At 47.8% G+C, this 22,676-nt stretch overlaps 15 non-coding genes across 15 annotated transcripts; all 15 read left to right on the top strand.

The window, feature by feature from the left end:
- Nucleotides 1-583: 583 nt before the first annotated feature.
- Nucleotides 584-774, top strand: LOC142696993 (U2 spliceosomal RNA). Its single transcript, XR_012864830.1, has one exon. It is a non-coding gene; the product is annotated as a U2 spliceosomal RNA (small nuclear RNA).
- A 1,288-nt stretch (nucleotides 775-2,062) lies between these two features.
- Nucleotides 2,063-2,253, top strand: LOC142696994 (U2 spliceosomal RNA). Its single transcript, XR_012864831.1, has one exon. It is a non-coding gene; the product is annotated as a U2 spliceosomal RNA (small nuclear RNA).
- A 1,276-nt stretch (nucleotides 2,254-3,529) lies between these two features.
- On the top strand, nucleotides 3,530-3,720 carry LOC142696995 (U2 spliceosomal RNA). Its single transcript, XR_012864832.1, has one exon. It is a non-coding gene; the product is annotated as a U2 spliceosomal RNA (small nuclear RNA).
- A 1,292-nt stretch (nucleotides 3,721-5,012) lies between these two features.
- LOC142696996 (U2 spliceosomal RNA) lies at nucleotides 5,013-5,203 on the top strand. Its single transcript, XR_012864833.1, has one exon. It is a non-coding gene; the product is annotated as a U2 spliceosomal RNA (small nuclear RNA).
- Nucleotides 5,204-6,488: 1,285 nt separating this feature from the next.
- Nucleotides 6,489-6,679, top strand: LOC142696545 (U2 spliceosomal RNA). The gene has a single exon (XR_012864430.1). It is a non-coding gene; the product is annotated as a U2 spliceosomal RNA (small nuclear RNA).
- Nucleotides 6,680-7,979: 1,300 nt separating this feature from the next.
- LOC142696998 (U2 spliceosomal RNA) lies at nucleotides 7,980-8,170 on the top strand. Its single transcript, XR_012864834.1, has one exon. It is a non-coding gene; the product is annotated as a U2 spliceosomal RNA (small nuclear RNA).
- Nucleotides 8,171-9,462: 1,292 nt separating this feature from the next.
- On the top strand, nucleotides 9,463-9,653 carry LOC142697000 (U2 spliceosomal RNA). The gene has a single exon (XR_012864836.1). It is a non-coding gene; the product is annotated as a U2 spliceosomal RNA (small nuclear RNA).
- A 1,284-nt stretch (nucleotides 9,654-10,937) lies between these two features.
- On the top strand, nucleotides 10,938-11,128 carry LOC142697001 (U2 spliceosomal RNA). Its single transcript, XR_012864837.1, has one exon. It is a non-coding gene; the product is annotated as a U2 spliceosomal RNA (small nuclear RNA).
- A 1,284-nt stretch (nucleotides 11,129-12,412) lies between these two features.
- LOC142697002 (U2 spliceosomal RNA) lies at nucleotides 12,413-12,603 on the top strand. The gene has a single exon (XR_012864838.1). It is a non-coding gene; the product is annotated as a U2 spliceosomal RNA (small nuclear RNA).
- Nucleotides 12,604-13,887: 1,284 nt separating this feature from the next.
- On the top strand, nucleotides 13,888-14,078 carry LOC142697003 (U2 spliceosomal RNA). Its single transcript, XR_012864839.1, has one exon. It is a non-coding gene; the product is annotated as a U2 spliceosomal RNA (small nuclear RNA).
- Nucleotides 14,079-15,351: 1,273 nt separating this feature from the next.
- Nucleotides 15,352-15,542, top strand: LOC142697004 (U2 spliceosomal RNA). Its single transcript, XR_012864840.1, has one exon. It is a non-coding gene; the product is annotated as a U2 spliceosomal RNA (small nuclear RNA).
- A 1,281-nt stretch (nucleotides 15,543-16,823) lies between these two features.
- LOC142697005 (U2 spliceosomal RNA) lies at nucleotides 16,824-17,014 on the top strand. The gene has a single exon (XR_012864841.1). It is a non-coding gene; the product is annotated as a U2 spliceosomal RNA (small nuclear RNA).
- A 1,296-nt stretch (nucleotides 17,015-18,310) lies between these two features.
- Nucleotides 18,311-18,501, top strand: LOC142697006 (U2 spliceosomal RNA). Its single transcript, XR_012864842.1, has one exon. It is a non-coding gene; the product is annotated as a U2 spliceosomal RNA (small nuclear RNA).
- Nucleotides 18,502-19,805: 1,304 nt separating this feature from the next.
- LOC142697007 (U2 spliceosomal RNA) lies at nucleotides 19,806-19,996 on the top strand. The gene has a single exon (XR_012864843.1). It is a non-coding gene; the product is annotated as a U2 spliceosomal RNA (small nuclear RNA).
- A 1,308-nt stretch (nucleotides 19,997-21,304) lies between these two features.
- LOC142697009 (U2 spliceosomal RNA) lies at nucleotides 21,305-21,495 on the top strand. The gene has a single exon (XR_012864844.1). It is a non-coding gene; the product is annotated as a U2 spliceosomal RNA (small nuclear RNA).
- The last annotated feature ends 1,181 nt before the right edge of the window (nucleotides 21,496-22,676 follow it).

The following is a 22,676-nucleotide window of genomic DNA, read 5'->3' on the forward strand; positions in this document are numbered from 1 at the left end:
TTAGCTGTGCAAAAAAAAGACAGCCTGGCGGCCGGCTGTTGCAGTGTTGCCCTCTCAGGCAACACTGAGTGACTGACTGAGCCTCACCGTCTTATATAAAGTTCAGACGGAACTTTGCACGTGTCATAGTGGAGCCCTCAGGATTCCAGAGCCAGCTTTCTGACATCATAATGGGGCCTCAGAGATAAAAGCCTGGGCCCAGGCAGTGTTGGTCAGTGCTGCTCAGCAGGCAGCACTGGACTGGACTGGATTACAGCTGATACAAGGTGTGAAGGAACAAGGGGTGGCTGTGGGCATGCACTTGCTGCCGCTGCCAGTGTTTATCTGCATGGCAGCAGGGCATTTGGGCGTTGCCAGGAAGGCGTTTTTATGTAGATTCCTCCTCTTTCAGCACTGCATTGTGGTGCAAGCAAAAGAAGCAAATCCTGTCTGGCTTCCTCTCCGGCCTTTATTCACCTCCCGTGTAGCTGTGAGTGTGTGAGCCTGCAGGGCCCCATGGAATTGCCTAGAAGTAGGCTGAATCGCTGCAAGGGCTGAACAGCAGTATCGGGCAGGCTCGGGCAACGCGCGGCCCGTTCGGGTTATCGCTTCTCGGCCTTTTGGCTAAGATCAAGTGTAGTATCTGTTCTTATCAGTTTAATATCTGATACGTCCCCTATCTGGGGACCATATATTAAATGGATTTTTAGAACAGGGAGATGGAAATAGAGCTTGCTCTGTCCACTCCACGCATTGACCTGGTATTGCAGTATTTCCAGGACCGGTGCACCCTTTCCTTATGTGTTGACTAAAAGCAGATTCCAAAAGTGTTTTTTGTCTTTGCTATTGTTTCTGTCTTTCTGAAGGGATCTCCCCTTTTAATCCCATTATTTCAACACCTGTTGGACAATGCATGAGTGATAATGAGCTCATTGATTAAATGCAATTAATGAATAGATTGCCACCTCTTGTTGTGTGTCGTCTGTGTTTCTGTGTTTCCGGCATTTCACATTGGAACACCTCATTCACCTTCCTTGTCTTCTCTCCGCCCTCCCTTTTAGGTAAGTTAAAGAGCTGCACCTGAGCCAGCCACTGATTGATTGATTGATTGATTGATTGATTGATTGATTGATTGATTGATTGATGCAGCACAACAGTCAAATAGTGGAGTGGAGTAGGGGAACAGCAAACAGCCAATAAAGCAGCCCGCCCGCTTGCCTGCCCGCCACAATGGACCTACCTGTGTACACTAGATGGATGTGATGGAATGTACTGTCGTCCCTACATTTCAAGAAGAAGTAAGAATTGCAGTTGCAACAAAGCCTTGCTTGCCTACAAAGAGAGCAGCAATTTGGATTTGTTACTATGTTACCTAGAAGAATAACAAACTGTGCAAGGATGGAGGTTGTAGGAGCAAGGAGAAGTTGTCTGTAAAGTTGGTGGATGCCTATTTTCCATTTTGCAGTCCCTTGTCTCCCTCTTGTGGCCTCCTGGAGGCAACTAGCTGTGCAAAAAAAAGACAGCCTGGCGGCCGGCTGTTGCAGTGTTGCCCTCTCAGGCAACACTGAGTGACTGACTGAGCCTCACCGTCTTATATAAAGTTCAGACGGAACTTTGCACGTGTCATAGTGGAGCCCTCAGGATTCCAGAGCCAGCTTTCTGACATCATAATGGGGCCTCAGAGATAAAAGCCTGGGCCCAGGCAGTGTTGGTCAGTGCTGCTCAGCAGGCAGCACTGGACTGGACTGGATTACAGCTGATACAAGGTGTGAAGGAACAAGGGGTGGCTGTGGGCATGCACTTGCTGCCGCTGCCAGTGTTTATCTGCATGGCAGCAGGGCATTTGGGCGTTGCCAGGAAGGCGTTTTTATGTAGATTCCTCCTCTTTCAGCACTGCATTGTGGTGCAAGCAAAAGAAGCAAATCCTGTCTGGCTTCCTCTCCGGCCTTTATTCACCTCCCGTGTAGCTGTGAGTGTGTGAGCCTGCAGGGCCCCATGGAATTGCCTAGAAGTAGGCTGAATCGCTGCAAGGGCTGAACAGCAGTATCGGGCAGGCTCGGGCAACGCGCGGCCCGTTCGGGTTATCGCTTCTCGGCCTTTTGGCTAAGATCAAGTGTAGTATCTGTTCTTATCAGTTTAATATCTGATACGTCCCCTATCTGGGGACCATATATTAAATGGATTTTTAGAACAGGGAGATGGAAATAGAGCTTGCTCTGTCCACTCCACGCATTGACCTGGTATTGCAGTATTTCCAGGACCGGTGCACCCTTTCCTTATGTGTTGACTAAAAGCAGATTCCAAAAGTGTTTTTTGTCTTTGCTATTGTTTCTGTCTTTCTGAAGGGATCTCCCCTTTTAATCCCATTATTTCAACACCTGTTGGACAATGCATGAGTGATAATGAGCTCATTGATTAAATGCAATTAATGAATAGATTGCCATCTCTTGTTGTGTGTCGTCTGTGTTTCTGTGTTTGCGGCATTTCACATTGGAACACCTCATTCACCTTCCTTGTCTTCTCTCCGCCCTCCCTTTTAGGTAAGTTAAAGAGCTGCACCTGAGCCAGCCACTGATTGATTGATTGATTGATTGATTGATTGATTGATTGATTGATTGATTGATGCAGCACAACAGTCGGAGTAGGGGAACAGCAAACAGCCAATAAAGCAGCCCGCCCGCTCGCCTGCCCGCCACAATGGACCTACCTGTGTACACTAGATGGATGTGATGGAATGTACTGTCGTCCCTACATTTCAAGAAGAAGTAAGAATTGCAGTTGCAACAAAGCCTTGCTTGCCTACAAAGAGAGCAGCAATTTGGATTTGTTACTATGTTACCTAGAAGAATAACAAACTGTGCAAGGATGGAGGTTGTAGGAGCAAGGAGAAGTTGTCTGTAAAGTTGGTGGATGCCTATTTTCCATTTTGCAGTCCCTTGTCTCCCTCTTGTGGCCTCCTGGAGGCAACTAGCTGTGCAAAAAAAAGACAGCCTGGCGGCCGGCTGTTGCAGTGTTGCCCTCTCAGGCAACACTGAGTGACTGACTGAGCCTCACCGTCTTATATAAAGTTCAGACGGAACTTTGCACGTGTCATAGTGGAGCCCTCAGGATTCCAGAGCCAGCTTTCTGACATCATAATGGGGCCTCAGAGATAAAAGCCTGGGCCCAGGCAGTGTTGGTCAGTGCTGCTCAGCAGGCAGCACTGGACTGGACTGGATTACAGCTGATACAAGGTGTGAAGGAACAAGGGGTGGCTGTGGGCATGCACTTGCTGCCGCTGCCAGTGTTTATCTGCATGGCAGCAGGGCATTTGGGCGTTGCCAGGAAGGCGTTTTTATGTAGATTCCTCCTCTTTCAGCACTGCATTGTGGTGCAAGCAAAAGAAGCAAATCCTGTCTGGCTTCCTCTCCGGCCTTTATTCACCTCCCGTGTAGCTGTGAGTGTGTGAGCCTGCAGGGCCCCATGGAATTGCCTAGAAGTAGGCTGAATCGCTGCAAGGGCTGAACAGCAGTATCGGGCAGGCTCGGGCAACGCGCGGCCCGTTCGGGTTATCGCTTCTCGGCCTTTTGGCTAAGATCAAGTGTAGTATCTGTTCTTATCAGTTTAATATCTGATACGTCCCCTATCTGGGGACCATATATTAAATGGATTTTTAGAACAGGGAGATGGAAATAGAGCTTGCTCTGTCCACTCCACGCATTGACCTGGTATTGCAGTATTTCCAGGACCGGTGCACCCTTTCCTTATGTGTTGACTAAAAGCAGATTCCAAAAGTGTTTTTTGTCTTTGCTATTGTTTCTGTCTTTCTGAAGGGATCTCCCCTTTTAATCCCATTATTTCAACACCTGTTGGACAATGCATGAGTGATAATGAGCTCATTGATTAAATGCAATTAATGAATAGATTGCCACCTCTTGTTGTGTGTCGTCTGTGTTTCTGTGTTTCCGGCATTTCACATTGGAACACCTCATTCACCTTCCTTGTCTTCTCTCCGCCCTCCCTTTTAGGTAAGTTAAAGAGCTGCACCTGAGCCAGCCACTGATTGATTGATTGATTGATTGATTGATTGATTGATTAATTGATTGATTGATTGATGCAGCACAACAGTCAAATAGTGGAGTGGAGTAGGGGAACAGCAAACAGCCAATAAAGCAGCCCGCCCGCTCGCCTGCCCGCCACAATGGACCTACCTGTGTACACTAGATGGATGTGATGGAATGTACTGTCGTCCCTACATTTCAAGAAGAAGTAAGAATTGCAGTTGCAACAAAGCCTTGCTTGCCTACAAAGAGAGCAGCAATTTGGATTTGTTACTATGTTACCTAGAAGAATAACAAACTGTGCAAGGATGGAGGTTGTAGGAGCAAGGAGAAGTTGTCTGTAAAGTTGGTGGATGCCTATTTTCCATTTTGCAGTCCCTTGTCTCCCTCTTGTGGCCTCCTGGAGGCAACTAGCTGTGCAAAAAAAAGACAGCCTGGCGGCCGGCTGTTGCAGTGTTGCCCTCTCAGGCAACACTGAGTGACTGACTGAGCCTCACCGTCTTATATAAAGTTCAGACGGAACTTTGCACGTGTCATAGTGGAGCCCTCAGGATTCCAGAGCCAGCTTTCTGACATCATAATGGGGCCTCAGAGATAAAAGCCTGGGCCCAGGCAGTGTTGGTCAGTGCTGCTCAGCAGGCAGCACTGGACTGGACTGGATTACAGCTGATACAAGGTGTGAAGGAACAAGGGGTGGCTGTGGGCATGCACTTGCTGCCGCTGCCAGTGTTTATCTGCATGGCAGCAGGGCATTTGGGCGTTGCCAGGAAGGCGTTTTTATGTAGATTCCTCCTCTTTCAGCACTGCATTGTGGTGCAAGCAAAAGAAGCAAATCCTGTCTGGCTTCCTCTCCGGCCTTTATTCACCTCCCGTGTAGCTGTGAGTGTGTGAGCCTGCAGGGCCCCATGGAATTGCCTAGAAGTAGGCTGAATCGCTGCAAGGGCTGAACAGCAGTATCGGGCAGGCTCGGGCAACGCGCGGCCCGTTCGGGTTATCGCTTCTCGGCCTTTTGGCTAAGATCAAGTGTAGTATCTGTTCTTATCAGTTTAATATCTGATACGTCCCCTATCTGGGGACCATATATTAAATGGATTTTTAGAACAGGGAGATGGAAATAGAGCTTGCTCTGTCCACTCCACGCATTGACCTGGTATTGCAGTATTTCCAGGACCGGTGCACCCTTTCCTTATGTGTTGACTAAAAGCAGATTCCAAAAGTGTTTTTTGTCTTTGCTATTGTTTCTGTCTTTCTGAAGGGATCTCCCCTTTTAATCCCATTATTTCAACACCTGTTGGACAATGCATGAGTGATAATGAGCTCATTGATTAAATGCAATTAATGAATAGATTGCCACCTCTTGTTGTGTGTCGTCTGTGTTTCTGTGTTTCCGGCATTTCACATTGGAACACCTCATTCACCTTCCTTGTCTTCTCTCCGCCCTCCCTTTTAGGTAAGTTAAAGAGCTGCACCTGAGCCAGCCACTTGATTGATTGATTGATTGATTGATTGATTGATTGATTGATTGATGCAGCACAACAGTCAAATAGTGGAGTGGAGTAGGGGAACAGCAAACAGCCAATAAAGCAGCCCGCCCGCTCGCCTGCCCGCCACAATGGACCTACCTGTGTACACTAGATGGATGTGATGGAATGTACTGTCGTCCCTACATTTCAAGAAGAAGTAAGAATTGCAGTTGCAACAAAGCCTTGCTTGCCTACAAAGAGAGCAGCAATTTGGATTTGTTACTATGTTACCTAGAAGAATAACAAACTGTGCAAGGATGGAGGTTGTAGGAGCAAGGAGAAGTTGTCTGTAAAGTTGGTGGATGCCTATTTTCCATTTTGCAGTCCCTTGTCTCCCTCTTGTGGCCTCCTGGAGGCAACTAGCTGTGCAAAAAAAAGACAGCCTGGCGGGCCGCCGGCTGTTGCAGTGTTGCCCTCTCAGGCAACACTGAGTGACTGACTGAGCCTCACCGTCTTATATAAAGTTCAGACGGAACTTTGCACGTGTCATAGTGGAGCCCTCAGGATTCCAGAGCCAGCTTTCTGACATCATAATGGGGCCTCAGAGATAAAAGCCTGGGCCCAGGCAGTGTTGGTCAGTGCTGCTCAGCAGGCAGCACTGGACTGGACTGGATTACAGCTGATACAAGGTGTGAAGGAACAAGGGGTGGCTGTGGGCATGCACTTGCTGCCGCTGCCAGTGTTTATCTGCATGGCAGCAGGGCATTTGGGCGTTGCCAGGAAGGCGTTTTTATGTAGATTCCTCCTCTTTCAGCACTGCATTGTGGTGCAAGCAAAAGAAGCAAATCCTGTCTGGCTTCCTCTCCGGCCTTTATTCACCTCCCGTGTAGCTGTGAGTGTGTGAGCCTGCAGGGCCCCATGGAATTGCCTAGAAGTAGGCTGAATCGCTGCAAGGGCTGAACAGCAGTATCGGGCAGGCTCGGGCAACGCGCGGCCCGTTCGGGTTATCGCTTCTCGGCCTTTTGGCTAAGATCAAGTGTAGTATCTGTTCTTATCAGTTTAATATCTGATACGTCCCCTATCTGGGGACCATATATTAATTGGATTTTTAGAACAGGGAGATGGAAATAGAGCTTGCTCTGTCCACTCCACGCATTGACCTGGTATTGCAGTATTTCCAGGACCGGTGCACCCTTTCCTTATGTGTTGACTAAAAGCAGATTCCAAAAGTGTTTTTTGTCTTTGCTATTGTTTCTGTCTTTCTGAAGGGATCTCCCCTTTTAATCCCATTATTTCAACACCTGTTGGACAATGCATGAGTGATAATGAGCTCATTGATTAAATGCAATTAATGAATAGATTGCCACCTCTTGTTGTGTGTCGTCTGTGTTTCTGTGTTTCCGGCATTTCACATTGGAACACCTCATTCACCTTCCTTGTCTTCTCTCCGCCCTCCCTTTTAGGTAAGTTAAAGAGCTGCACCTGAGCCAGCCACTGATTGATTGATTGATTGATTGATTGATTGATTGATTGATTGATTAATTGATTGATTGATTGATGCAGCACAACAGTCAAATAGTGGAGTGGAGTAGGGGAACAGCAAACAGCCAATAAAGCAGCCCGCCCGCTCGCCTGCCCGCCACAATGGACCTACCTGTGTACACTAGATGGATGTGATGGAATGTACTGTCGTCCCTACATTTCAAGAAGAAGTAAGAATTGCAGTTGCAACAAAGCCTTGCTTGCCTACAAAGAGAGCAGCAATTTGGATTTGTTACTATGTTACCTAGAAGAATAACAAACTGTGCAAGGATGGAGGTTGTAGGAGCAAGGAGAAGTTGTCTGTAAAGTTGGTGGATGCCTATTTTCCATTTTGCAGTCCCTTGTCTCCCTCTTGTGGCCTCCTGGAGGCAACTAGCTGTGCAAAAAAAAGACAGCCTGGCGGCCGGCTGTTGCAGTGTTGCCCTCTCAGGCAACACTGAGTGACTGACTGAGCCTCACCGTCTTATATAAAGTTCAGACGGAACTTTGCACGTGTCATAGTGGAGCCCTCAGGATTCCAGAGCCAGCTTTCTGACATCATAATGGGGCCTCAGAGATAAAAGCCTGGGCCCAGGCAGTGTTGGTCAGTGCTGCTCAGCAGGCAGCACTGGACTGGACTGGATTACAGCTGATACAAGGTGTGAAGGAACAAGGGGTGGCTGTGGGCATGCACTTGCTGCCGCTGCCAGTGTTTATCTGCATGGCAGCAGGGCATTTGGGCGTTGCCAGGAAGGCGTTTTTATGTAGATTCCTCCTCTTTCAGCACTGCATTGTGGTGCAAGCAAAAGAAGCAAATCCTGTCTGGCTTCCTCTCCGGCCTTTATTCACCTCCCGTGTAGCTGTGAGTGTGTGAGCCTGCAGGGCCCCATGGAATTGCCTAGAAGTAGGCTGAATCGCTGCAAGGGCTGAACAGCAGTATCGGGCAGGCTCGGGCAACGCGCGGCCCGTTCGGGTTATCGCTTCTCGGCCTTTTGGCTAAGATCAAGTGTAGTATCTGTTCTTATCAGTTTAATATCTGATACGTCCCCTATCTGGGGACCATATATTAAATGGATTTTTAGAACAGGGAGATGGAAATAGAGCTTGCTCTGTCCACTCCACGCATTGACCTGGTATTGCAGTATTTCCAGGACCGGTGCACCCTTTCCTTATGTGTTGACTAAAAGCAGATTCCAAAAGTGTTTTTTGTCTTTGCTATTGTTTCTGTCTTTCTGAAGGGATCTCCCCTTTTAATCCCATTATTTCAACACCTGTTGGACAATGCATGAGTGATAATGAGCTCATTGATTAAATGCAATTAATGAATAGATTGCCACCTCTTGTTGTGTGTCGTCTGTGTTTCTGTGTTTCCGGCATTTCACATTGGAACACCTCATTCACCTTCCTTGTCTTCTCTCCGCCCTCCCTTTTAGGTAAGTTAAAGAGCTGCACCTGAGCCAGCCACTGATTGATTGATTGATTGATTGATTGATTGATTGATTGATTGATTGATTGATTGATGCAGCACAACAGTCAAATAGTGGAGTGGAGTAGGGGAACAGCAAACAGCCAATAAAGCAGCCCGCCCGCTCGCCTGCCCGCCACAATGGACCTACCTGTGTACACTAGATGGATGTGATGGAATGTACTGTCGTCCCTACATTTCAAGAAGAAGTAAGAATTGCAGTTGCAACAAAGCCTTGCTTGCCTACAAAGAGAGCAGCAATTTGGATTTGTTACTATGTTACCTAGAAGAATAACAAACTGTGCAAGGATGGAGGTTGTAGGAGCAAGGAGAAGTTGTCTGTAAAGTTGGTGGATGCCTATTTTCCATTTTGCAGTCCCTTGTCTCCCTCTTGTGGCCTCCTGGAGGCAACTAGCTGTGCAAAAAAAAGACAGCCTGGCGGCCGGCTGTTGCAGTGTTGCCCTCTCAGGCAACACTGAGTGACTGACTGAGCCTCACCGTCTTATATAAAGTTCAGACGGAACTTTGCACGTGTCATAGTGGAGCCCTCAGGATTCCAGAGCCAGCTTTCTGACATCATAATGGGGCCTCAGAGATAAAAGCCTGGGCCCAGGCAGTGTTGGTCAGTGCTGCTCAGCAGGCAGCACTGGACTGGACTGGATTACAGCTGATACAAGGTGTGAAGGAACAAGGGGTGGCTGTGGGCATGCACTTGCTGCCGCTGCCAGTGTTTATCTGCATGGCAGCAGGGCATTTGGGCGTTGCCAGGAAGGCGTTTTTATGTAGATTCCTCCTCTTTCAGCACTGCATTGTGGTGCAAGCAAAAGAAGCAAATCCTGTCTGGCTTCCTCTCCGGCCTTTATTCACCTCCCGTGTAGCTGTGAGTGTGTGAGCCTGCAGGGCCCCATGGAATTGCCTAGAAGTAGGCTGAATCGCTGCAAGGGCTGAACAGCAGTATCGGGCAGGCTCGGGCAACGCGCGGCCCGTTCGGGTTATCGCTTCTCGGCCTTTTGGCTAAGATCAAGTGTAGTATCTGTTCTTATCAGTTTAATATCTGATACGTCCCCTATCTGGGGACCATATATTAAATGGATTTTTAGAACAGGGAGATGGAAATAGAGCTTGCTCTGTCCACTCCACGCATTGACCTGGTATTGCAGTATTTCCAGGACCGGTGCACCCTTTCCTTATGTGTTGACTAAAAGCAGATTCCAAAAGTGTTTTTTGTCTTTGCTATTGTTTCTGTCTTTCTGAAGGGATCTCCCCTTTTAATCCCATTATTTCAACACCTGTTGGACAATGCATGAGTGATAATGAGCTCATTGATTAAATGCAATTAATGAATAGATTGCCACCTCTTGTTGTGTGTCGTCTGTGTTTCTGTGTTTCCGGCATTTCACATTGGAACACCTCATTCACCTTCCTTGTCTTCTCTCCGCCCTCCCTTTTAGGTAAGTTAAAGAGCTGCACCTGAGCCAGCCACTGATTGATTGATTGATTGATTGATTGATTGATTGATTGATTGATTGATGCAGCACAACAGTCAAATAGTGGAGTGGAGTAGGGGAACAGCAAACAGCCAATAAAGCAGCCCGCCCGCTCGCCTGCCCGCCACAATGGACCTACCTGTGTACACTAGATGGATGTGATGGAATGTACTGTCGTCCCTACATTTCAAGAAGAAGTAAGAATTGCAGTTGCAACAAAGCCTTGCTTGCCTACAAAGAGAGCAGCAATTTGGATTTGTTACTATGTTACCTAGAAGAATAACAAACTGTGCAAGGATGGAGGTTGTAGGAGCAAGGAGAAGTTGTCTGTAAAGTTGGTGGATGCCTATTTTCCATTTTGCAGTCCCTTGTCTCCCTCTTGTGGCCTCCTGGAGGCAACTAGCTGTGCAAAAAAAAGACAGCCTGGCGGCCGGCTGTTGCAGTGTTGCCCTCTCAGGCAACACTGAGTGACTGACTGAGCCTCACCGTCTTATATAAAGTTCAGACGGAACTTTGCACGTGTCATAGTGGAGCCCTCAGGATTCCAGAGCCAGCTTTCTGACATCATAATGGGGCCTCAGAGATAAAAGCCTGGGCCCAGGCAGTGTTGGTCAGTGCTGCTCAGCAGGCAGCACTGGACTGGACTGGATTACAGCTGATACAAGGTGTGAAGGAACAAGGGGTGGCTGTGGGCATGCACTTGCTGCCGCTGCCAGTGTTTATCTGCATGGCAGCAGGGCATTTGGGCGTTGCCAGGAAGGCGTTTTTATGTAGATTCCTCCTCTTTCAGCACTGCATTGTGGTGCAAGCAAAAGAAGCAAATCCTGTCTGGCTTCCTCTCCGGCCTTTATTCACCTCCCGTGTAGCTGTGAGTGTGTGAGCCTGCAGGGCCCCATGGAATTGCCTAGAAGTAGGCTGAATCGCTGCAAGGGCTGAACAGCAGTATCGGGCAGGCTCGGGCAACGCGCGGCCCGTTCGGGTTATCGCTTCTCGGCCTTTTGGCTAAGATCAAGTGTAGTATCTGTTCTTATCAGTTTAATATCTGATACGTCCCCTATCTGGGGACCATATATTAAATGGATTTTTAGAACAGGGAGATGGAAATAGAGCTTGCTCTGTCCACTCCACGCATTGACCTGGTATTGCAGTATTTCCAGGACCGGTGCACCCTTTCCTTATGTGTTGACTAAAAGCAGATTCCAAAAGTGTTTTTTGTCTTTGCTATTGTTTCTGTCTTTCTGAAGGGATCTCCCCTTTTAATCCCATTATTTCAACACCTGTTGGACAATGCATGAGTGATAATGAGCTCATTGATTAAATGCAATTAATGAATAGATTGCCACCTCTTGTTGTGTGTCGTCTGTGTTTCTGTGTTTCCGGCATTTCACATTGGAACACCTCATTCACCTTCCTTGTCTTCTCTCCGCCCTCCCTTTTAGGTAAGTTAAAGAGCTGCACCTGAGCCAGCCACTGATTGATTGATTGATTGATTGATTGATTGATTGATTGATTGATTGATGCAGCACAACAGTCAAATAGTGGAGTGGAGTAGGGGAACAGCAAACAGCCAATAAAGCAGCCCGCCCGCTCGCCTGCCCGCCACAATGGACCTACCTGTGTACACTAGATGGATGTGATGGAATGTACTGTCGTCCCTACATTTCAAGAAGAAGTAAGAATTGCAGTTGCAACAAAGCCTTGCTTGCCTACAAAGAGAGCAGCAATTTGGATTTGTTACTATGTTACCTAGAAGAATAACAAACTGTGCAAGGATGGAGGTTGTAGGAGCAAGGAGAAGTTGTCTGTAAAGTTGGTGGATGCCTATTTTCCATTTTGCAGTCCCTTGTCTCCCTCTTGTGGCCTCCTGGAGGCAACTAGCTGTGCAAAAAAAAGACAGCCTGGCGGCCGGCTGTTGCAGTGTTGCCCTCTCAGGCAACACTGAGTGACTGACTGAGCCTCACCGTCTTATATAAAGTTCAGACGGAACTTTGCACGTGTCATAGTGGAGCCCTCAGGATTCCAGAGCCAGCTTTCTGACATCATAATGGGGCCTCAGAGATAAAAGCCTGGGCCCAGGCAGTGTTGGTCAGTGCTGCTCAGCAGGCAGCACTGGACTGGACTGGATTACAGCTGATACAAGGTGTGAAGGAACAAGGGGTGGCTGTGGGCATGCACTTGCTGCCGCTGCCAGTGTTTATCTGCATGGCAGCAGGGCATTTGGGCGTTGCCAGGAAGGCGTTTTTATGTAGATTCCTCCTCTTTCAGCACTGCATTGTGGTGCAAGCAAAAGAAGCAAATCCTGTCTGGCTTCCTCTCCGGCCTTTATTCACCTCCCGTGTAGCTGTGAGTGTGTGAGCCTGCAGGGCCCCATGGAATTGCCTAGAAGTAGGCTGAATCGCTGCAAGGGCTGAACAGCAGTATCGGGCAGGCTCGGGCAACGCGCGGCCCGTTCGGGTTATCGCTTCTCGGCCTTTTGGCTAAGATCAAGTGTAGTATCTGTTCTTATCAGTTTAATATCTGATACGTCCCCTATCTGGGGACCATATATTAAATGGATTTTTAGAACAGGGAGATGGAAATAGAGCTTGCTCTGTCCACTCCACGCATTGACCTGGTATTGCAGTATTTCCAGGACCGGTGCACCCTTTCCTTATGTGTTGACTAAAAGCAGATTCCAAAAGTGTTTTTTGTCTTTGCTATTGTTTCTGTCTTTCTGAAGGGATCTCCCCTTTTAATCCCATTATTTCAACACCTGTTGGACAATGCATGAGTGATAATGAGCTCATTGATTAAATGCAATTAATGAATAGATTGCCACCTCTTGTTGTGTGTCGTCTGTGTTTCTGTGTTTCCGGCATTTCACATTGGAACACCTCATTCACCTTCCTTGTCTTCTCTCCGCCCTCCCTTTTAGGTAAGTTAAAGAGCTGCACCTGAGCCAGCCACTGATTGATTGATTGATTGATTGATTGATTGATTGATTGATTGATTGATGCAGCACAACAGTCAAATAGTGGAGTGGAGTAGGGGAACAGCAAACAGCCAATAAAGCAGCCCGCCCGCTCGCCTGCCCGCCACAATGGACCTACCTGTGTACACTAGATGGATGTGATGGAATGTACTGTCGTCCCTACATTTCAAGAAGAAGTAAGAATTGCAGTTGCAACAAAGCCTTGCTTGCCTACAAAGAGAGCAGCAATTTGGATTTGTTACTATGTTACCTAGAAGAATAACAAACTGTGCAAGGATGGAGGTTGTAGGAGCAAGGAGAAGTTGTCTGTAAAGTTGGTGGATGCCTATTTTCCATTTTGCAGTCCCTTGTCTCCCTCTTGTGGCCTCCTGGAGGCAACTAGCTGTGCAAAAAAAAGACAGCCTGGCGGCCGGCTGTTGCAGTGTTGCCCTCTCAGGCAACACTGAGTGACTGACTGAGCCTCACCGTCTTATATAAAGTTCAGACGGAACTTTGCACGTGTCATAGTGGAGCCCTCAGGATTCCAGAGCCAGCTTTCTGACATCATAATGGGGCCTCAGAGATAAAAGCCTGGGCCCAGGCAGTGTTGGTCAGTGCTGCTCAGCAGGCAGCACTGGACTGGACTGGATTACAGCTGATACAAGGTGTGAAGGAACAAGGGGTGGCTGTGGGCATGCACTTGCTGCCGCTGCCAGTGTTTATCTGCATGGCAGCAGGGCATTTGGGCGTTGCCAGGAAGGCGTTTTTATGTAGATTCCTCCTCTTTCAGCACTGCATTGTGGTGCAAGCAAAAGAAGCAAATCCTGTCTGGCTTCCTCTCCGGCCTTTATTCACCTCCCGTGTAGCTGTGAGTGTGTGAGCCTGCAGGGCCCCATGGAATTGCCTAGAAGTAGGCTGAATCGCTGCAAGGGCTGAACAGCAGTATCGGGCAGGCTCGGGCAACGCGCGGCCCGTTCGGGTTATCGCTTCTCGGCCTTTTGGCTAAGATCAAGTGTAGTATCTGTTCTTATCAGTTTAATATCTGATACGTCCCCTATCTGGGGACCATATATTAAATGGATTTTTAGAACAGGGAGATGGAAATAGAGCTTGCTCTGTCCACTCCACGCATTGACCTGGTATTGCAGTATTTCCAGGACCGGTGCACCCTTTCCTTATGTGTTGACTAAAAGCAGATTCCAAAAGTGTTTTTTGTCTTTGCTATTGTTTCTGTCTTTCTGAAGGGATCTCCCCTTTTAATCCCATTATTTCAACACCTGTTGGACAATGCATGAGTGATAATGAGCTCATTGATTAAATGCAATTAATGAATAGATTGCCACCTCTTGTTGTGTGTCGTCTGTGTTTCTGTGTTTCCGGCATTTCACATTGGAACACCTCATTCACCTTCCTTGTCTTCTCTCCGCCCTCCCTTTTAGGTAAGTTAAAGAGCTGCACCTGAGCCAGCCACTGATTGATTGATTGATTGATTGATTGATTGATTGATTGATTGATTGCAGCACAACAGTCAAATAGTGGAGTGGAGTAGGGGAACAGCAAACAGCCAATAAAGCCGCTCGCCTGCCCGCCACAATGGACCTACCTGTGTACACTAGATGGATGTGATGGAATGTACTGTCGTCCCTACATTTCAAGAAGAAGTAAGAATTGCAGTTGCAACAAAGCCTTGCTTGCCTACAAAGAGAGCAGCAATTTGGATTTGTTACTATGTTACCTAGAAGAATAACAAACTGTGCAAGGATGGAGGTTGTAGGAGCAAGGAGAAGTTGTCTGTAAAGTTGGTGGATGCCTATTTTCCATTTTGCAGTCCCTTGTCTCCCTCTTGTGGCCTCCTGGAGGCAACTAGCTGTGCAAAAAAAAGACAGCCTGGCGGCCGGCTGTTGCAGTGTTGCCCTCTCAGGCAACACTGAGTGACTGACTGAGCCTCACCGTCTTATATAAAGTTCAGACGGAACTTTGCACGTGTCATAGTGGAGCCCTCAGGATTCCAGAGCCAGCTTTCTGACATCATAATGGGGCCTCAGAGATAAAAGCCTGGGCCCAGGCAGTGTTGGTCAGTGCTGCTCAGCAGGCAGCACTGGACTGGACTGGATTACAGCTGATACAAGGTGTGAAGGAACAAGGGGTGGCTGTGGGCATGCACTTGCTGCCGCTGCCAGTGTTTATCTGCATGGCAGCAGGGCATTTGGGCGTTGCCAGGAAGGCGTTTTTATGTAGATTCCTCCTCTTTCAGCATTGCATTGTGGTGCAAGCAAAAGAAGCAAATCCTGTCTGGCTTCCTCTCCGGCCTTTATTCACCTCCCGTGTAGCTGTGAGTGTGTGAGCCTGCAGGGCCCCATGGAATTGCCTAGAAGTAGGCTGAATCGCTGCAAGGGCTGAACAGCAGTATCGGGCAGGCTCGGGCAACGCGCGGCCCGTTCGGGTTATCGCTTCTCGGCCTTTTGGCTAAGATCAAGTGTAGTATCTGTTCTTATCAGTTTAATATCTGATACGTCCCCTATCTGGGGACCATATATTAAATGGATTTTTAGAACAGGGAGATGGAAATAGAGCTTGCTCTGTCCACTCCACGCATTGACCTGGTATTGCAGTATTTCCAGGACCGGTGCACCCTTTCCTTATGTGTTGACTAAAAGCAGATTCCAAAAGTGTTTTTTGTCTTTGCTATTGTTTCTGTCTTTCTGAAGGGATCTCCCCTTTTAATCCCATTATTTCAACACCTGTTGGATAATGCATGAGTGATAATGAGCTCATTGATTAAATGCAATTAATGAATAGATTGCCACCTCTTGTTGTGTGTCGTCTGTGTTTCTGTGTTTCCGGCATTTCACATTGGAACACCTCATTCACCTTCCTTGTCTTCTCTCCGCCCTCCCTTTTAGGTAAGTTAAAGAGCTGCACCTGAGCCAGCCACTGATTGATTGATTGATTGATTGATTGATTGATTGATTGATTGATGCAGCACAACAGTCAAATAGTGGAGTGGAGTAGGGGAACAGCAAACAGCCAATAAAGCAGCCCGCCCGCTCGCCTGCCCGCCACAATGGACCTACCTGTGTACACTAGATGGATGTGATGGAATGTACTGTCGTCCCTACATTTCAAGAAGAAGTAAGAATTGCAGTTGCAACAAAGCCTTGCTTGCCTAACAAAGAGAGCAGCAATTTGGATTTGTTACTATGTTACCTAGAAGAATAACAAACTGTGCAAGGATGGAGGTTGTAGGAGCAAGGAGAAGTTGTCTGTAAAGTTGGTGGATGCCTATTTTCCATTTTGCAGTCCCTTGTCTCCCTCTTGTGGCCTCCTGGAGGCAACTAGCTGTGCAAAAAAAAGACAGCCTGGCGGCCGGCTGTTGCAGTGTTGCCCTCTCAGGCAACACTGAGTGACTGACTGAGCCTCACCGTCTTATATAAAGTTCAGACGGAACTTTGCACGTGTCATAGTGGAGCCCTCACGATTCCAGAGCCAGCTTTCTGACATCATAATGGGGCCTCAGAGATAAAAGCCTGGGCCCAGGCAGTGTTGGTCAGTGCTGCTCAGCAGGCAGCACTGGACTGGACTGGATTACAGCTGATACAAGGTGTGAAGGAACAAGGGGTGGCTGTGGGCATGCACTTGCTGCCGCTGCCAGTGTTTATCTGCATGGCAGCAGGGCATTTGGGCGTTGCCAGGAAGGCGTTTTTATGTAGATTCCTCCTCTTTCAGCACTGCATTGTGGTGCAAGCAAAAGAAGCAAATCCTGTCTGGCTTCCTCTCCGGCCTTTATTCACCTCCCGTGTAGCTGTGAGTGTGTGAGCCTGCAGGGCCCCATGGAATTGCCTAGAAGTAGGCTGAATCGCTGCAAGGGCTGAACAGCAGTATCGGGCAGGCTCGGGCAACGCGCGGCCCGTTCGGGTTATCGCTTCTCGGCCTTTTGGCTAAGATCAAGTGTAGTATCTGTTCTTATCAGTTTAATATCTGATACGTCCCCTATCTGGGGACCATATATTAAATGGATTTTTAGAACAGGGAGATGGAAATAGAGCTTGCTCTGTCCACTCCACGCATTGACCTGGTATTGCAGTATTTCCAGGACCGGTGCACCCTTTCCTTATGTGTTGACTAAAAGCAGATTCCAAAAGTGTTTTTTGTCTTTGCTATTGTTTCTGTCTTTCTGAAGGGATCTCCCCTTTTAATCCCATTATTTCAACACCTGTTGGACAATGCATGAGTGATAATGAGCTCATTGATTAAATGCAATTAATGAATAGATTGCCACCTCTTGTTGTGTGTCGTCTCTGTTTCTGTGTTTCCGGCATTTCACATTGGAACACCTCATTCACCTTCCTTGTCTTCTCTCCGCCCTCCCTTTTAGGTAAGTTAAAGAGCTGCACCTGAGCCAGCCACTGATTGATTGATTGATTGATTGATTGATTGATTGATTGATTGATTGATTGATTGATTGATGCAGCACAACAGTCAAATAGTGGAGTGGAGTAGGGGAACAGCAAACAGCCAATAAAGCAGCCCGCCCGCTCGCCTGCCCGCCACAATGGACCTACCTGTGTACACTAGATGGATGTGATGGAATGTACTGTCGTCCCTACATTTCAAGAAGAAGTAAGAATTGCAGTTGCAACAAAGCCTTGCTTGCCTACAAAGAGAGCAGCAATTTGGATTTGTTACTATGTTACCTAGAAGAATAACAAACTGTGCAAGGATGGAGGTTGTAGGAGCAAGGAGAAGTTGTCTGTAAAGTTGGTGGATGCCTATTTTCCATTTTGCAGTCCCTTGTCTCCCTCTTGTGGCCTCCTGGAGGCAACTAGCTGTGCAAAAAAAAGACAGCCTGGCGGCCGGCTGTTGCAGTGTTGCCCTCTCAGGCAACACTGAGTGACTGACTGAGCCTCACCGTCTTATATAAAGTTCAGACGGAACTTTGCACGTGTCATAGTGGAGCCCTCAGGATTCCAGAGCCAGCTTTCTGACATCATAATGGGGCCTCAGAGATAAAAGCCTGGGCCCAGGCAGTGTTGGTCAGTGCTGCTCAGCAGGCAGCACTGGACTGGACTGGATTACAGCTGATACAAGGTGTGAAGGAACAAGGGGTGGCTGTGGGCATGCACTTGCTGCCGCTGCCAGTGTTTATCTGCATGGCAGCAGGGCATTTGGGCGTTGCCAGGAAGGCGTTTTTATGTAGATTCCTCCTCTTTCAGCACTGCATTGTGGTGCAAGCAAAAGAAGCAGATCCTGTCTGGCTTCCTCTCCGGCCTTTATTCACCTCCCGTGTAGCTGTGAGTGTGTGAGCCTGCAGGGCCCCATGGAATTGCCTAGAAGTAGGCTGAATCGCTGCAAGGGCTGAACAGCAGTATCGGGCAGGCTCGGGCAACGCGCGGCCCGTTCGGGTTATCGCTTCTCGGCCTTTTGGCTAAGATCAAGTGTAGTATCTGTTCTTATCAGTTTAATATCTGATACGTCCCCTATCTGGGGACCATATATTAAATGGATTTTTAGAACAGGGAGATGGAAATAGAGCTTGCTCTGTCCACTCCACGCATTGACCTGGTATTGCAGTATTTCCAGGACCGGTGCACCCTTTCCTTATGTGTTGACTAAAAGCAGATTCCAAAAGTGTTTTTTGTCTTTGCTATTGTTTCTGTCTTTCTGAAGGGATCTCCCCTTTTAATCCCATTATTTCAACACCTGTTGGACAATGCATGAGTGATAATGAGCTCATTGATTAAATGCAATTAATGAATAGATTGCCACCTCTTGTTGTGTGTCGTCTGTGTTTCTGTGTTTCCGGCATTTCACATTGGAACACCTCATTCACCTTCCTTGTCTTCTCTCCGCCCTCCCTTTTAGGTAAGTTAAAGAGCTGCACCTGAGCCAGCCACTGATTGATTGATTGATTGATTGATTGATTGATTGATTGATTGATTGATTGATTGATTGATTGATTGATGCAGCACAACAGTCAAATAGTGGAGTGGAGTAGGGGAACAGCAAACAGCCAATAAAGCAGCCCGCCCGCTCGCCTGCCCGCCACAATGGACCTACCTGTGTACACTAGATGGATGTGATGGAATGTACTGTCGTCCCTACATTTCAAGAAGAAGTAAGAATTGCAGTTGCAACAAAGCCTTGCTTGCCTACAAAGAGAGCAGCAATTTGGATTTGTTACTATGTTACCTAGAAGAATAACAAACTGTGCAAGGATGGAGGTTGTAGGAGCAAGGAGAAGTTGTCTGTAAAGTTGGTGGATGCCTATTTTCCATTTTGCAGTCCCTTGTCTCCCTCTTGTGGCCTCCTGGAGGCAACTAGCTGTGCAAAAAAAAGACAGCCTGGCGGCCGGCTGTTGCAGTGTTGCCCTCTCAGGCAACACTGAGTGACTGACTGAGCCTCACCGTCTTATATAAAGTTCAGACGGAACTTTGCACGTGTCATAGTGGAGCCCTCACGATTCCAGAGCCAGCTTTCTGACATCATAATGGGGCCTCAGAGATAAAAGCCTGGGCCCAGGCAGTGTTGGTCAGTGCTGCTCAGCAGGCAGCACTGGACTGGACTGGATTACAGCTGATACAAGGTGTGAAGGAACAAGGGGTGGCTGTGGGCATGCACTTGCTGCCGCTGCCAGTGTTTATCTGCATGGCAGCAGGGCATTTGGGCGTTGCCAGGAAGGCGTTTTTATGTAGATTCCTCCTCTTTCAGCACTGCATTGTGGTGCAAGCAAAAGAAGCAAATCCTGTCTGGCTTCCTCTCCGGCCTTTATTCACCTCCCGTGTAGCTGTGAGTGTGTGAGCCTGCAGGGCCCCATGGAATTGCCTAGAAGTAGGCTGAATCGCTGCAAGGGCTGAACAGCAGTATCGGGCAGGCTCGGGCAACGCGCGGCCCGTTCGGGTTATCGCTTCTCGGCCTTTTGGCTAAGATCAAGTGTAGTATCTGTTCTTATCAGTTTAATATCTGATACGTCCCCTATCTGGGGACCATATATTAAATGGATTTTTAGAACAGGGAGATGGAAATAGAGCTTGCTCTGTCCACTCCACGCATTGACCTGGTATTGCAGTATTTCCAGGACCGGTGCACCCTTTCCTTATGTGTTGACTAAAAGCAGATTCCAAAAGTGTTTTTTGTCTTTGCTATTGTTTCTGTCTTTCTGAAGGGATCTCCCCTTTTAATCCCATTATTTCAACACCTGTTGGACAATGCATGAGTGATAATGAGCTCATTGATTAAATGCAATTAATGAATAGATTGCCACCTCTTGTTGTGTGTCGTCTCTGTTTCTGTGTTTCCGGCATTTCACATTGGAACACCTCATTCACCTTCCTTGTCTTCTCTCCGCCCTCCCTTTTAGGTAAGTTAAAGAGCTGCACCTGAGCCAGCCACTGATTGATTGATTGATTGATTGATTGATTGATTGATTGATTGATTGATTGATTGATTGATTGATTGATTGATGCAGCACAACAGTCAAATAGTGGAGTGGAGTAGGGGAACAGCAAACAGCCAATAAAGCAGCCCGCCCGCTCGCCTGCCCGCCACAATGGACCTACCTGTGTACACTAGATGGATGTGATGGAATGTACTGTCGTCCCTACATTTCAAGAAGAAGTAAGAATTGCAGTTGCAACAAAGCCTTGCTTGCCTACAAAGAGAGCAGCAATTTGGATTTGTTACTATGTTACCTAGAAGAATAACAAACTGTGCAAGGATGGAGGTTGTAGGAGCAAGGAGAAGTTGTCTGTAAAGTTGGTGGATGCCTATTTTCCATTTTGCAGTCCCTTGTCTCCCTCTTGTGGCCTCCTGGAGGCAACTAGCTGTGCAAAAAAAAGACAGCCTGGCGGCCGGCTGTTGCAGTGTTGCCCTCTCAGGCAACACTGAGTGACTGACTGAGCCTCACCGTCTTATATAAAGTTCAGACGGAACTTTGCACGTGTCATAGTGGAGCCCTCAGGATTCCAGAGCCAGCTTTCTGACATCATAATGGGGCCTCAGAGATAAAAGCCTGGGCCCAGGCAGTGTTGGTCAGTGCTGCTCAGCAGGCAGCACTGGACTGGACTGGATTACAGCTGATACAAGGTGTGAAGGAACAAGGGGTGGCTGTGGGCATGCACTTGCTGCCGCTGCCAGTGTTTATCTGCATGGCAGCAGGGCATTTGGGCGTTGCCAGGAAGGCGTTTTTATGTAGATTCCTCCTCTTTCAGCACTGCATTGTGGTGCAAGCAAAAGAAGCAAATCCTGTCTGGCTTCCTCTCCGGCCTTTATTCACCTCCCGTGTAGCTGTGAGTGTGTGAGCCTGCAGGGCCCCATGGAATTGCCTAGAAGTAGGCTGAATCGCTGCAAGGGCTGAACAGCAGTATCGGGCAGGCTCGGGCAACGCGCGGCCCGTTCGGGTTATCGCTTCTCGGCCTTTTGGCTAAGATCAAGTGTAGTATCTGTTCTTATCAGTTTAATATCTGATACGTCCCCTATCTGGGGACCATATATTAAATGGATTTTTAGAACAGGGAGATGGAAATAGAGCTTGCTCTGTCCACTCCACGCATTGACCTGGTATTGCAGTATTTCCAGGACCGGTGCACCCTTTCCTTATGTGTTGACTAAAAGCAGATTCCAAAAGTGTTTTTTGTCTTTGCTATTGTTTCTGTCTTTCTGAAGGGATCTCCCCTTTTAATCCCATTATTTCAACACCTGTTGGACAATGCATGAGTGATAATGAGCTCATTGATTAAATGCAATTAATGAATAGATTGCCACCTCTTGTTGTGTGTCGTCTGTGTTTCTGTGTTTCCGGCATTTCACATTGGAACACCTCATTCACCTTCCTTGTCTTCTCTCCGCCCTCCCTTTTAGGTAAGTTAAAGAGCTGCACCTGAGCCAGCCACTGATTGATTGATTGATTGATTGATTGATTGATTGATTGATTGATTGATTGATTGATTGATTGATGCAGCACAACAGTCAAATAGTGGAGTGGAGTAGGGGAACAGCAAACAGCCAATAAAGCAGCCCGCCCGCTCGCCTGCCCGCCACAATGGACCTACCTGTGTACACTAGATGGATGTGATGGAATGTACTGTCGTCCCTACATTTCAAGAAGAAGTAAGAATTGCAGTTGCAACAAAGCCTTGCTTGCCTACAAAGAGAGCAGCAATTTGGATTTGTTACTATGTTACCTAGAAGAATAACAAACTGTGCAAGGATGGAGGTTGTAGGAGCAAGGAGAAGTTGTCTGTAAAGTTGGTGGATGCCTATTTTCCATTTTGCAGTCCCTTGTCTCCCTCTTGTGGCCTCCTGGAGGCAACTAGCTGTGCAAAAAAAAGACAGCCTGGCGGCCGGCTGTTGCAGTGTTGCCCTCTCAGGCAACACTGAGTGACTGACTGAGCCTCACCGTCTTATATAAAGTTCAGACGGAACTTTGCACGTGTCATAGTGGAGCCCTCAGGATTCCAGAGCCAGCTTTCTGACATCATAATGGGGCCTCAGAGATAAAAGCCTGGGCCCAGGCAGTGTTGGTCAGTGCTGCTCAGCAGGCAGCACTGGACTGGACTGGATTACAGCTGATACAAGGTGTGAAGGAACAAGGGGTGGCTGTGGGCATGCACTTGCTGCCGCTGCCAGTGTTTATCTGCATGGCAGCAGGGCATTTGGGCGTTGCCAGGAAGGCGTTTTTATGTAGATTCCTCCTCTTTCAGCACTGCATTGTGGTGCAAGCAAAAGAAGCAAATCCTGTCTGGCTTCCTCTCCGGCCTTTATTCACCTCCCGTG

This window comes from Rhinoderma darwinii (assembly GCF_050947455.1).
Source record: "Rhinoderma darwinii isolate aRhiDar2 chromosome 5 unlocalized genomic scaffold, aRhiDar2.hap1 SUPER_5_unloc_7, whole genome shotgun sequence".
NCBI classification, from domain to species: domain Eukaryota; kingdom Metazoa; phylum Chordata; class Amphibia; order Anura; family Rhinodermatidae; genus Rhinoderma; species Rhinoderma darwinii.